This window comes from Papilio xuthus, unplaced genomic scaffold (assembly GCF_000836235.2).
Source record: "Papilio xuthus unplaced genomic scaffold, Pxut_1.1 DF827679.1, whole genome shotgun sequence".
Classification (NCBI taxonomy): Eukaryota; Metazoa; Arthropoda; class Insecta; order Lepidoptera; family Papilionidae; genus Papilio; species Papilio xuthus.
The window spans coordinates 5,131,297-5,144,787 of NW_013530970.1; the positions used below are offsets into that span (position 1 = coordinate 5,131,297).

Below are 13,491 nucleotides of genomic sequence, written 5' to 3' on the forward strand. Positions count from 1 at the left end.
CCATCCATCCATCCATCCATCCATCCATCCATCCATCCATCCATCCATCCATCCATCCATCCATCCATCCATCCATCCATCCATCCATCCATCCATCCATCCATCCATCCATCCATCCATCCATCCAGTCCGAGTTCATTTGTCTTACTAATTATATAAATGCGAATATTTGGATGGATGTTTGTTTGAAGGTATCTCCAGAACGGCTGTATAGATCTCGTTGAAATTTGACATAGATGTACAACATAGTCTGGAAAAACACATAGGCTACTAATTAAGTTTTTAATACCCCATGGACGGAGTCGCAGGCGACAGCTAGTTATTAAATAAAAGCACCTAATAACTAACAATTTGTTGGTAAAATGGTTCCCAATTGGCTATTTTGTGACCCAAGCGACGAAAACTGGTATATAACGGCAATATAGAGGTAAGTATACAAAAGGGGCTACGTATGATTTCCCTTGAGAAATAACATTGCAACTGATATTTACATAATAGCTGTTGCCCGCGACTCCGTCCGCGCGGAGTAAAAAAAAACTTAGTATATGGCCTACGTTTGCTTCCAGATTATCCATCTATGCCAAATTTTATCGAGATCCTAAAAAGCGTCTATTCATCCATCTATATCTAAAAGTTCGCGTAAAATATTAGTAAGATTTCTCTTTTGAATTATTTGTCAAAAATTCATACAAAAAACATTTTTTCGTCTCTCTTTATCTTTGATTAGCAGGCGCCCGCGACTCCTTCCGCACGCAATTAAAAAAAACTATTGATCGCATCGTAATGTTATATAACGTAAAGCCTTCCTCTATAAATGGACTATCCATCAAAAAAGATTTTTTCAAATCGGACCAGTAGTTCCTGAGATTAGCGCGTTTAAACAAACAAACTCAACAAATAGTACATCAATGAAAACTCATGATTAGATTTCGTCGTAAAATAAATTATTAACTTTTCCCTTCGTAGTTATTTATCCCAGGGGCGTGTTGAAACTTTAATGTAACGATAAAAGTTTTTCCTCACTTACGTAAACACGTAAATTATCTTATATATAAAATTCTCGTGTTACAATTTTTGTTACTATACTCCTCCGAAACGGCTTGACCGATTCTCATGAAATTTTGTGAGCATATTGAGTAGGTCTGACAATCGGCCAACATCTATTTTTATTCCCGCGCGGACGGAATCGCGGGCGACAGCTTGTGATTTATAAAAGTACCTCACAAATATGTTTAACAAATTTAAAGATGTTTCCTTGCAATAAGATGTATACCAAACAGAGGGGTTGGACAAAATGCATTCGCTTCGAATCGATTCTTCAAACTTCAAAATTGTACGGAACTGACGCGCGACAATCACGAGACTTATCGAAAGTTATTATCAGTTCTATACATTTTTGAAGCTATGAAAAAGTCTGAGCGAATGCACTTTGTCTAACCCTGATCATCGTTGTAGTGTATGCATAAACGTAGTGTTGTTTGTCTCGAGCGTACACGCCATAAGAGAGAGGAGGCGTCAGTCGATGTCAGACTTTTGGACTGGCAACACGTGTCGGTACGTGAACGAGTCAAATATAACACAACGAATGCTACAATCGTTAAGAGGTTCTAATTTCAATTTGATTTGACTGAAACACAACAACATAACTCACGACTGTAACCCAGAGGCAGACCGCAGACAAGAATTTGGTATAGTCCTTACACGCTTTTCTTGTTTTCTACATTTATACATCTAGCACTTGGTTTTTGGATGCTCTTAATAATGTCCTTCTTGAGTCAACTTAACACATAAAATAAAAACAAAACCGTTTAAATATAGACCTATATATAAGTCCAATAATATTATCTTATTTCCCTCACCGTATTTACATATATTTATTTAATTTGGTTACACACAAGCAATATAAACGGTTTATGTGCGACTTGGTCGTAAACTTCTGGTATAACAAGCTTACAATGTTGTATCGTAAAAATATATTATGAAAACATGCCCTATAACTATGTTATTTAATATTAGCGGTCGCCGAAGTATACATCATCGTATACAAAACGTAAGTAGTCTATCAGATTCCTGTATACTTCAGCTTCCTTCCAGTTAAATCCCGTCCAAATCGGCCCAACCGTTTCTGAGATTATCCGGAACAAATGCACTTGAGTCTTGGTGACAGACTTCTTTTCCTAACTGGCTTTATCACACTCATGTATGTATGCAGGTCAGCGCACAAGGAAATTATAAACTTTAAGGTTTTGGATTATATTTAAACAGACGGGCAGACAGATAAACATTTAAAAAATTAGTTTTTAGTCGACTTCAAAAAGAAGGTTAATTCGTCTGTATGTTTTTTTTATGTGTATTATCGCGTAACTCCGCCCCTGGTTCTCCGATTTTGCAATTTTTTGTTTTGATCGAAAGTTTTTGCTTGCAGGTTGGTCCCATTTATTTTTATTAATTTTTAAACTGACTAGTTAAGTTAAGTTTAGTAGAATTTGAGTTTAAGTTGAAAACGCGTTACGAAATTTTAAGGACTTTTTGCTTTCTTCGCTCACGTAGGCTAAACTATAGTACCTACGTAAAAATGATGTATAAACGAATTGTAACTCTTTAAATTTACTAAATAAAAGTCCAGGGTAGCATATACCTATCTACTATAGTTTTTTCATAATAACCATTTATTTTCTGGAAAAACATCAATTACTGCATTTTCAGCAATACAAATAACATCATAGTATGAATTCTTGAAGACATATTTTTGGCGTTTTCTAAGTTATTGGTTGTACATACATACTTTGCTATTATTAGTTTTCCTACTCGTATAAATAAATAAATATTCGTTCCATAAGCCTTTGTCTTTTTTATACCCTTTTAAAATAAATAAAGCTAAGTTCTAAAATTAGATTTCTACAATAAAAGGTTTTATACAGCTAACTGTAATATAATTCTACAAATTAAGTACTCGTCGTCCATTTGTAATGAATCAGATTACAGAGTTAGCACTTTGAAGTAGTTTTAGCATTCATCAGAAGGGTTGGAAAGCTTTGCGGGGATTAACTAAATTTATCTTAACTTTACTAGATATCTGAATTGTTTGAATTGGCGCAAATTTGTTCATCATTCAACAATTTTTTTTATATCATAAGGTGGCAAACGAGCGAGCTGCCACCTGAAATCGCTGAAATAGCGAAGTGACCGTTGCTCATAGACATATGCAATTGCATATGCGTTGCCTACCTTTAATCGGTGGAGATGATGCACAGAAAGAAAACATTTTCCCTTCCCATGCATCCTCTCATCTGGAAAGTCCACTTCCACTTCCCATCCTTTACTTATAAGAAAAAGGGTGGGAAGGGAAAGAGCACTAAATTAGGCCTCCGGGACGCACACTCATCAGACGAAACGCGGAATTACTTCCACTTGACGCCTGTCTTCTGTGTGGTTGTGGTATTTCACCGGGCGAGCCGGGCCAAGTCGTGCGAAGATGTTAAAGCGGGCTCTACCACTGTTAATAGTTTAATTGTATAACAATTAAGTTAAATTGTAAGTAGATTTAATATATAATAGTGTTTAAAGAGTAAAAATTCAGTTGTTATTTAATAACATTCTAGATTAAAAAATAGCAAAACTTTGTCATTTTTAAAGAAATTTACTGAAGGTAAAAACTATATGAAAACTGTCAGCGGCGACTCCGTTCGCGAATTAGAAAAAAACTTAATAAGTATATGTTATTTCAGACTAACTTCTATATGAATGCCAATTTCATCGAGATCCTTTCATCCATTCTGTAGATACCTTCAAACAAACATCTATCCTTCTAAACATTTGCATTTATAATATTAGTAAGATTATTTGAAGGCCGATATAATATTGCACATTCGTACATATGTGTATCAGAATATTTTAACATATAACAAGCGTCAATTGGAAGTAATTCCGCGCTTTACCTGATGATTGTGTCGGAGGCCTATTTTTAATCCTCTTCTCCTTCCCATCCTTTCCTTTTAATAAAAGGATGAGATGTGAAAGCGAGAAATATACTACGTCGATTGTCTATTCTATTATAGTTTTTTCACAATTACTATTTTTTCCTTTTTTTGAAACATTACGTGAACACGTTAAAATGATAAGGTCATATGTATTTCATCTTGAACATGTTTATTCTTAAAAAAATATCACGTTCAATGTAATAAAATATTTATTTTCATTACAACAATGTTGTTCTCCCGGGATCTTACACTCGATCCCAAGCTCTTAGCGCTACGTGATATGAATAATAATGCAGGACAATTTAGACATTTTTATATCTAAAATGTAGAGTAAATGTACAGAGAATGGACGGTATTATGCAATGTAAAATCTGAAATTAATTGTTTAAAATTTCAAGCAAACATGGCCAGATTTAGATAAAGGCAACGCATATGCTTTTGCGTATGTCTATGGGCAACGGTCACTTCGCTATTTCAGCGATTTCAGGTGGCCGCTCGCTCGGGTCGCGGACGAGAGCGAAAGCGTGCCCGTGGCCCCGTCCCGATGCGTTGGCGGAACAGAGAGGTTTAGTGGGTATGCCTCCGCTATGGAGGAGAATCCCACATAACTACCGCGTCCCCCCGGGGCGCGGAGTATGCATAAAGCATTCCTCTCTGGAAAAATAAGGTGGCCGCTCGCTCGTTTGCCACCTTATTATATAAAAAGAAACCTACACTATATCGATGTCTATAGTTATTACTAGCTATATAGGCTATATTTATTACTAGATTGCTTTAATAAAACAATACTATTTTAACACATGTGATAAACAAACATTGTAGACGAGTCCCGGCGTTGTTTGAAGAAGCTAAATTAACAATTCTCGGTTTGCGTAATGAAAATTGACTGTTTATCGCAAACATTGCGTACAAATTAACCTTAAGCAAATAAATAAAGTTTAATATGTTTTAATTACACTATAACACATAGTACTTTATTAGTTAGCATTCCCTTAGTGTAGATCTGCGATTAAATAATCCAGCCTTATATCTTTTGAAGGCTTATTTAAACAACTTTGCAATAGCTTTTATTCGCGGAACTATAAAATTTAAGATTTATGTATGTACACACTATTATACTAGCAGTCGCCCGTAACTTTTCTAGGCGTAATTAAAAAAAAAAACTAGTAATAAGTACAGCCTATGTAACACGATTTTTTTTAAATCCGTTAAGTAGTTTCAGAGCCTATTTAATGAAACAAACAAAAAATAATTATGTCTTTTCTTTCTCTAATGTACAAAATGTCGCCCGCGACTCCGTCCGCGCAGAATTAAAAAAAAACTTAATTGGCAGTCTAAGTGTCGTTACAGATTATGTTCCATATGTATGCCAAATTTCAGCGAATTCAATGCAGCCGTTCTGGAGATATCTTCAAACAAACATTCCATATCCATCCAAACATTCGCCTTTATACTTACTCCGCTGGCGCATCGACCCAAAGTGGGTCTTGGCTTCGACACAAGATATAGCCAACGTCGCCTGTCTTGCGCCTTCTCCTGCCAGTCTTCCGCATCGTATTTATAGTATTAGTGAGAAGATTAGATGAAGAAATTAGTTGACGTATGTGATAGAATTTTATCGTGTAATCAAATTCTGTCAGATTAAGTAATAACTCAGAATTATATTAGATGTTAATTAGATATTTATTACATCGTTTTATATCTTTTATGAGACTTAATCTAGATTAATGACAGTTTTTTTTTAATTTTTCCTACAATACTTACACATCAATCAAGGGCAAACTAATTTAGAAGCAATGTTTGTTAAAAATCTATATAAGTATTTCTAATTATACGATACACATACGAATGTTTTCTCTACTAAAAGTAGGTTAATAAGTCTGTTATTTGTTCCGGGTAATCTCTTAAATGGCTGGATCAATTTTGATTTGACTTTGATGGGAAGGTAGCTACCTTCCCATCAAAGTGATCATCAGCTGATGCATATGGGCATGTTATAGGATACTTTTTAAAGTTCTCCGTTGACAAAGTCTTGGCACCCCTAGTTTGATTATCGTAATACAGTCTTTCCCAAAGTGGGCGATAACGCCCCCTTGTGGGCGCTGCAGGTCTCAAGTTGCGGGTTATAGTAAAAGTTTCGTTTAGAATTCTCCGTTAATAAACATATATAGGTCACAATAATTAATTAATTTTATTTGAAGTTATAGTGGTTTTTAAATATGAGAAAATATGGGGGCGCTAAAAATATTTATTCTCAAAGTAGGCAGTAGACAAAATAAGTTTGGGAATCACTTTCTTAGTATAAAGATAGCGTACCGAAGTAAGAAACCTTAGGAAAATCAAATCCTAGTTGATGAAAAACGAATCCTTTTCGAGCTGCTTAACTGAAACCTAACTAGTACCACATTTATGTATTTTATATTTATAGAAAGATGTCATTTATTCTAGTATTATAGTTTTAGACATTATTAGTAAGAATCATTTAGCGTCAATGGCGCGCATAACGCGCTCTCGTTGCTACGTCAAGTGTCAAATTGCGTTAGTGAGGGGACATAAACGTCGATATTTTAATGAAGCTAGTGTTGTGCCAATACACCGGCACGGTGTCGGATTTTCTTCCTAACAGTAGGTACTACTGTAAATCAAATAGTTTGTGTCAATTAATCTTAGAAACTATAAATCGGATTTGAATAAATCTTTTTGCATATTAAAGTGAAATCTTACTAATATTATAAATTCGAATCTTTGGATGAATCGATGTTTGTTTGGAAGTATCCCTAGAACCGCTGCATAAATCTCGCTGAAAATACATAGGCTAGTTTTATTTTAATTTAGTTAAGTTAATTAGCTAGTTTTTTAATTCCGCGCGAACAGAGTTGCGGGTAACAACTAGTTAATAAATAAAGTTATAAGCTATACAACATCAAGCCGAGACTAAGGAGCCGAGCAGAAAGAATAATACGAAGCTGTATGTAATTTCTTACTAAAGGTACGCGAGTAAATCCGCGAGATAAATCTAGTATTAGTAACATTTATATAACACAAAATACGAAATACTTTTCGTATTATCCAATGAATATTTCTTACAAAAATATTGTTAAGTGTACAGGGGAGTAGATTTTCATGTACAGTCTTACGAAACACAGGAAACTTAGTGGAAAAGCTTGTATCGGTGTTATTGCAAGAAAGTTGCAAGCCTTTACTCTATATGTAACGTTATATAAGCAACAAGTATTACTTATATATAAAATTCTCGTGTCACAATGTTAGTTATTATAAACCTTCGATTTTTATGAAATTTTATATCCACATTCAGTGGTAGAGCCTGCTTTAACATCTTCGCACGAATTGGCTCGGCTCGCCCGGTGAAATACCACGACCACACAGAAGATACGCGTCAAGTGGAAGCAATTCCGCGTTTCGTTTGATGAGTGTGCATCCCAAAGGCTTAGTTTAGTTCTCTTTCCTTTCCCACCCTTTTTCTTATAAGGAAAGGATGGGAAGTGGAAGATGACTTTCCGGATGAGAGGATCCATGGAAAGGAAAGATATTTTCTTTCTGTGCATCCTCTCCTCTGTCGATTAAAGGTAGACAACGCATATGCAATTGCATATGTCTATGGGCAACGCTCACTTCGTTATTTCAGCGATTTCAGGTGACCGCACGCTCGTTTGCCACCTTATGATATAAAAATAAATAAGTTGTTAATTTAAAAATTCTTTCAAATTTTGTTTTAAATAAAAAGAAATGTCGAAAGTTATTATTTATTTTTGCACTGAAGGAGTATTAGAAACTTTTCTAATTCACTTCATTATGTAAAAGGCTGTAAAAGCTATAAAATGAAACGGTTCCTTCCCCCAATTTTATTGCAATATAAAACGACAATACAATTTAAGTCATTGAAATTTATTCAATTTATTTTAAGAGCTTAATAAATATCTTTTAGTTATATATTATTCATTTGTTTCTATATATTTTTCTTTTTTAAGAACACGCTGAAAGTGACAATAACATAATCTATATATGTATATATAAAAGAAAGTCGTGTTAGTTACGCTATTTATAAATCAAGAACGGCTTTTGGATGTGATGTGGATGGATGGATGGGTGTTTGAAATTATCTCTAGAAAGGCTAAACGGATCTCGATTAAATCTGGCATACGTATAGAACATAGTCTGAAAGAGCACGTAGGCTACACTTATTAAGTTATTTTATATATCCACGCGGACGGAGTCGCGGGCGACAGCTAGTTTATTATATAAATGTTTCATTAGTGAAAACCCACTATTATAATAATGTTTTTTTTCAATAAGCTATGTAATCGGCGCCGTGGCTTAGTTGGTTAAAGCGCCTGTCTAGTAAACAGGAGATCGCGAGTTCGAATCTCGCCGGGGCCTTGCACTTGTACTTTTTGTTGAAACATACGACACACATATTTCCATCCCTTTCACACCCTTTAATACAAGCTGAAACAACAATATTTCAATACAAGTATTAAGGTTGCTTTTAACAAAATAAGCAAACAATTAATTAACTATTAATTACGTTTCCGTCGTTTAACTATGAGGCTTTACTAAAATTCAATTTAGTCGGTTTATAATTTAGTTTCGAAGTTTGCCATTTAATCTGGCATATCCAATATGTCAAAGCAATCTAAACCAATCAGCTAACCCCCGCCGCAGCCGTGTGCTGAAAATCCTATTAACTTCAAAAGCCCCGGGTCATAAACGTTATAGCCAATAACGAAGTACACATAGACAGCTGTCACAGAGTAAAAATACTGCCGAAACATTTTTTATCTGTTTTTTTTTCTTTTTAAATATAGATACACGATTATTTTTGTAACTGTTTTGGCTATGGTAAACAACGATAGGTAAGCTTAAATTGTTTAGTTCAAATGGTCGAGGTGAAAAGCATCGCGAGGAAGGTGCAAGTAAAGGATGAACTGGTTCCTTTTTGACAAATTTTGGAAAGTTTAATTATTTTTTTAAACTAAATTATTAGTTTATATAATTCAGAGGTTTATTATCAGTTATGTAATTACTAGAACTAATTCATATGGTCTATTATTTATTGGAACATTACATGTGAGGTTATAAATACGAGTAAATGCGTATAAAAGATTTTCAAGCAAAATTTTCAAACATTTCGTTGTTCGCGGTAAACTAGTTCCTTGTCTCTTGGGAAATCACCAGAATGTTACCCTTATGAATCGTTTGCTTTCGTTTGTCCATTCATAAAGGTAATTTATCAAAACACAAGTGAACACTTACCTCATATTACGTATTACGTTTTAAACGTTTTTTAAATTAGCCAAAATTATTACCATATTTGGTAAAATTGACTTAATATACACAATCAGATTACTTAAATTACTCTGTAGATATATGCTGTTAATATTATAAAAAAAAATTAACGAAAATCATATAAATTTTTTTAAATTTTTTTACAGATTATACATATTCAGTGTTTCAAGATTGAAGTATTCGAACTGTTTGGTAGACAAGGAGTTTACTACCAAAGGTTGTACTGGCCATCAAGAATATTGCATAAGTAAAAAGTTATGTGAATAAATTAAAGAGAATCTTTTGGTACAAGGAACAAACGAAGACGTCGACGACGAAATAAATAATATTTTTAGATAGAAATAGGTTATTTTTGATTGCCTTGTTATAAATTACGTATATTAGAGCGTATTCATGCCGTACATTTAATTTATCACCTAAATATTAATAACAAAGTCTCCCTTTTACTCTACAAGGGATTGTAATAAAATTGTTCGAAGCCATTCGACAGAAACGTAAATTGAAAACACGTCACGAGCACGCGTCGCTTAATTTCATCGTAAATTTGAAGGGAGTTTTATTTTTATCCATTTCATATTATTACAAATTAATTTCGACTTTCTTATGTTTTTCGGTGATAATTAGATTTTTTTAAATCAATCGGAAATAATAACGCCTGTGTTCCTGTTTGAAAATAAATCAATAAAATAAAAAATGTAACTTAAATAAAACTGGTGTTATATTTAAACTTTTTTAATTAAGTTAAATATAAATTTAAATTCATATTATTGTTATTTTAGCCAATTCTTGTAATAAAAATAACAAACTTGTTACCAACATTTCGTGTAATTGTGTAAACTTTTAAAACAAAATAGCAAACAGTAAGTTGTGCGGAAATTCTAAACTACTTTTGGACCCCACAATTCCCGTAGCACAAAGTTGTATGTGACAGTTAAGTTAGAGATAATAATAACTTTGTTTATGTGTATGTTGTTTGACCTTTTATTCCTAAGTATTTCTTTATAATTCTTATATACAGGATGTCCGGAAAAGAGATTTATAACGAAAGACAGATTCTTCGGTCAAAATGACTTACATCATTAAAGTTGTTTAATCTTTGGGCTGTAATCCTTCTAAGTTTATAAAACTGTATGAAAATAAGCTATAGAAAATTGTACTATAGAGTGGGCTAAATATATTCCAAAATATTGTTGTCACTTTATAAAATGACTAGTAAGATAACAGACGGCCTAAATTCGCAATTGTTTAGTGACATGTAGAACTTCAAAGTCAGTATTCTATTATATTAAAAACGATTTCATATGTCGAACTTCATAAAACTTTTGTACCAAACTTTAACTAACTTCGAGTAACTTTCATTTCCAAGTTAAGTTTTCTTTATAAACAAGTTTGAGATTTCACGATCCACCTATTTCCTATTGTTAGAGTACTCTGTGAGATTTTTGTGAAAAGATTTTCGTTGCAGAAATTTTAATTTATTTACTAGTCGTCTTTGACTTCGTCCACCCGGTAATATGCCCGCGTGCATCACCTACACTCCAGTTCCGTCAAAATCGGTCAGGAAGCCTAATTTTAGTCCTCTTTCCCTTTCCATCCTTTTCTTATAAGGTAAGGGAATGCGGATTTGATGGAGGAGGAGACTCATAGGAAGAGGAAATATCCTCTTTCTGTACGTTTCCTCCTCCATCGATTAACGCATCTGGAATTGTGAATATCTAAAGGTCGCTTCGCCATAAAGACAATCTACAATTTCTATGGTGTTATGAGTCACTTCTGACGATCCTGTTCTTTGCCTTTAATCAAAATTAAAAACAAATAAAAAGTAATAACTATTAATATAAATAAAACGAATATAAAAAAAGTGTTCACAACATTTTATTGCACAGTGTAACATTTGTATAGAGGTGTATCAACATTTCGAACCTCAGAAACTATTGCACCAGACTGTACATCAAACATAACAACACATTCAAAACTTACATATTTACAACAAGCAATCTACACTTTTATTCTAAAAGAACACGACCGTACCATATAAAAACTATTTTGGCTTTACACTGAGAATGGTTTTGTAAATTACATGAAGTATTATAATATTCAAACTTTATGAATGCTCACAGTTAGCTGCAAACGTATGTTTGAAAGTGGTAGTAATCGCACAGGAGGCTGGTCAAAGTAACATTCGATAAATGATGTTGCTAATTGAATAGTCAAAAATGTATGGAAGTGACGTACACGTCACGTAAATACGTCACGTGCACGCCACGTATTTTTTCTATACATTTTGACACATTTTGTCAATTTTACTAGAAATAGCGTTAATTGAACATTACATTGTCTAGACCTGCAGCGGTATTTTGCCCTTATAACATCCAGCCGAAGTCTAAAACAGTGTAAATTACTAGCTTCCATAAAGTTTGGATGACACTGTACTAAAATGTTTTTTATTACAACAAAGACTTTCATCTTCACAACGACAAAACATCACGCCTAGCAAACAGAAGGTAGGCAGATACGCTGTACAATACATACAAATTCAACATTTTGGAAGCGCCAATAGCTTAATGGTTACGGGTACGGACTAATCTTGTGGTCTTAGTTTCGAATCCCATCGTTTGGTTATTACGTATACCAAATTCAAGCACAATCTTTAAGCTTATTTGGAATGGTTATTAGCAAAATTAACGAAGAATAGACTTAACAACAATAATAAATTGTAAAGATATCTTTATTGTTAAAATTCATTGTCTAAGGGAATTAATACTATAATTACATAATAAAATATTATCTATAAAATATAAGATATGGTGTGAAATTATAATCTAAAATCTACAATATAGGAAGCACAAATATATGCACAACACAGAGTTACCGTGAGTTTACACTGTCGAAAAAAGTGTATAAAAACATTTTGTCATGTCTATTAATTCAAAGATGACAATATGTTTTTGTATAAGTATATCCGTCGTGGAATCCCACTGTTAGATTACATCAAAATAAATTTATTACATTAAACAATACGTAATTTATATAAAAGTTTATACAGAGTGTTCTTATAAACTAAAGAATTGATTTATTTTAAAAGTCAAATACAAATTTAAAATGAAATTTAAAGTTTGTTATAAATACATTATGTGCTGTTACTATTAATTTAACGTTTTGATAAGTAATAATTTAGCAGTTGCCCGCGATTTTGGCCGCGCGCAACATAAAGCGAATGTTTATATCGATGGATGTTTGTTTGAACGTATCTCCAGATTGATTGCACGGATTTTACGGAAATTTGACGTAGATGTTGAACACAGTCTGAAAGAATACATAGGATTCTAATGAAGTTTTTTTTTTAATTAAGCGCGGACAGAGTCGCCGGCTACAGCTAATCTAGTAATAAACGTATCCTATGTCACCAAGGGATTGTTACGAATTAGTCGTTTTGGAGTCTATTCAATGCGAACAATCAATAAAACCTCTTTATAATATTAGTATAGTTAATTCAATTATTTTCTTGTGTGTGTTAATTATTCAAGTATTTAGAGATTAAATAAATTTAACTACGTCCATAGTCAAAAGTATAAAATACCCTGATCCATTGCTCTGTTTCTTTATATATATAACTTTTAATTAACATAACAATAGTATTTATTAAAAGTAATCAATTAATTCCAACGTTCTTACGGTGAAGGAAAACATCGTGATGCAACCTGCACATATCTGAGAAGAAATTCAAAGATAGGTATGAAGTCAACCAAACAGCACTTGGCCAGCGTGGTTGACTATAGCCTATTTACCCCTAACTTAGGGTAGGCTCCGAGCCTCTCATTGGGAACATATAGAGAGCTGATGATGAGATGAAATATTTAATTTAAGTAAAATACTTAATTATTACAAATAATTAAGATTTAAAGTTAAAAAAGTGTCCTGAGACTTTCAACCTAAAAATCCTTAACAAAGAATGATATTTTTTGGTTAAAATTTATATAAAACAGAAACAGAACATTGGGTACATAATACGGTATATAAACGCATAAAGCTCAAGTTTCTCTCAAGAAGTTATATAGCGAAGTATATAAAGCTCAGACTTAAGTCATTTACAATATGATAAAACTATGATATATAAATTTTACTAAGCACATATAAAACATGGTTTTACGTCCGCATAGTAAATATTATATAACACGATACGTCTTTGAGAATATGAATAATA

The 13,491-nt window shown here is 33.1% G+C and overlaps 1 non-coding gene across 1 annotated transcript; it reads left to right on the top strand.

Annotated features, from left to right (window-relative positions):
* The first annotated feature begins 8,304 nt into the window (after positions 1-8,304).
* TRNAT-AGU (transfer RNA threonine (anticodon AGU)) lies at positions 8,305-8,378 on the top strand. The gene has a single exon. It is a non-coding gene; the product is annotated as a tRNA-Thr (tRNA).
* Positions 8,379-13,491: the final 5,113 nt, after the last annotated feature.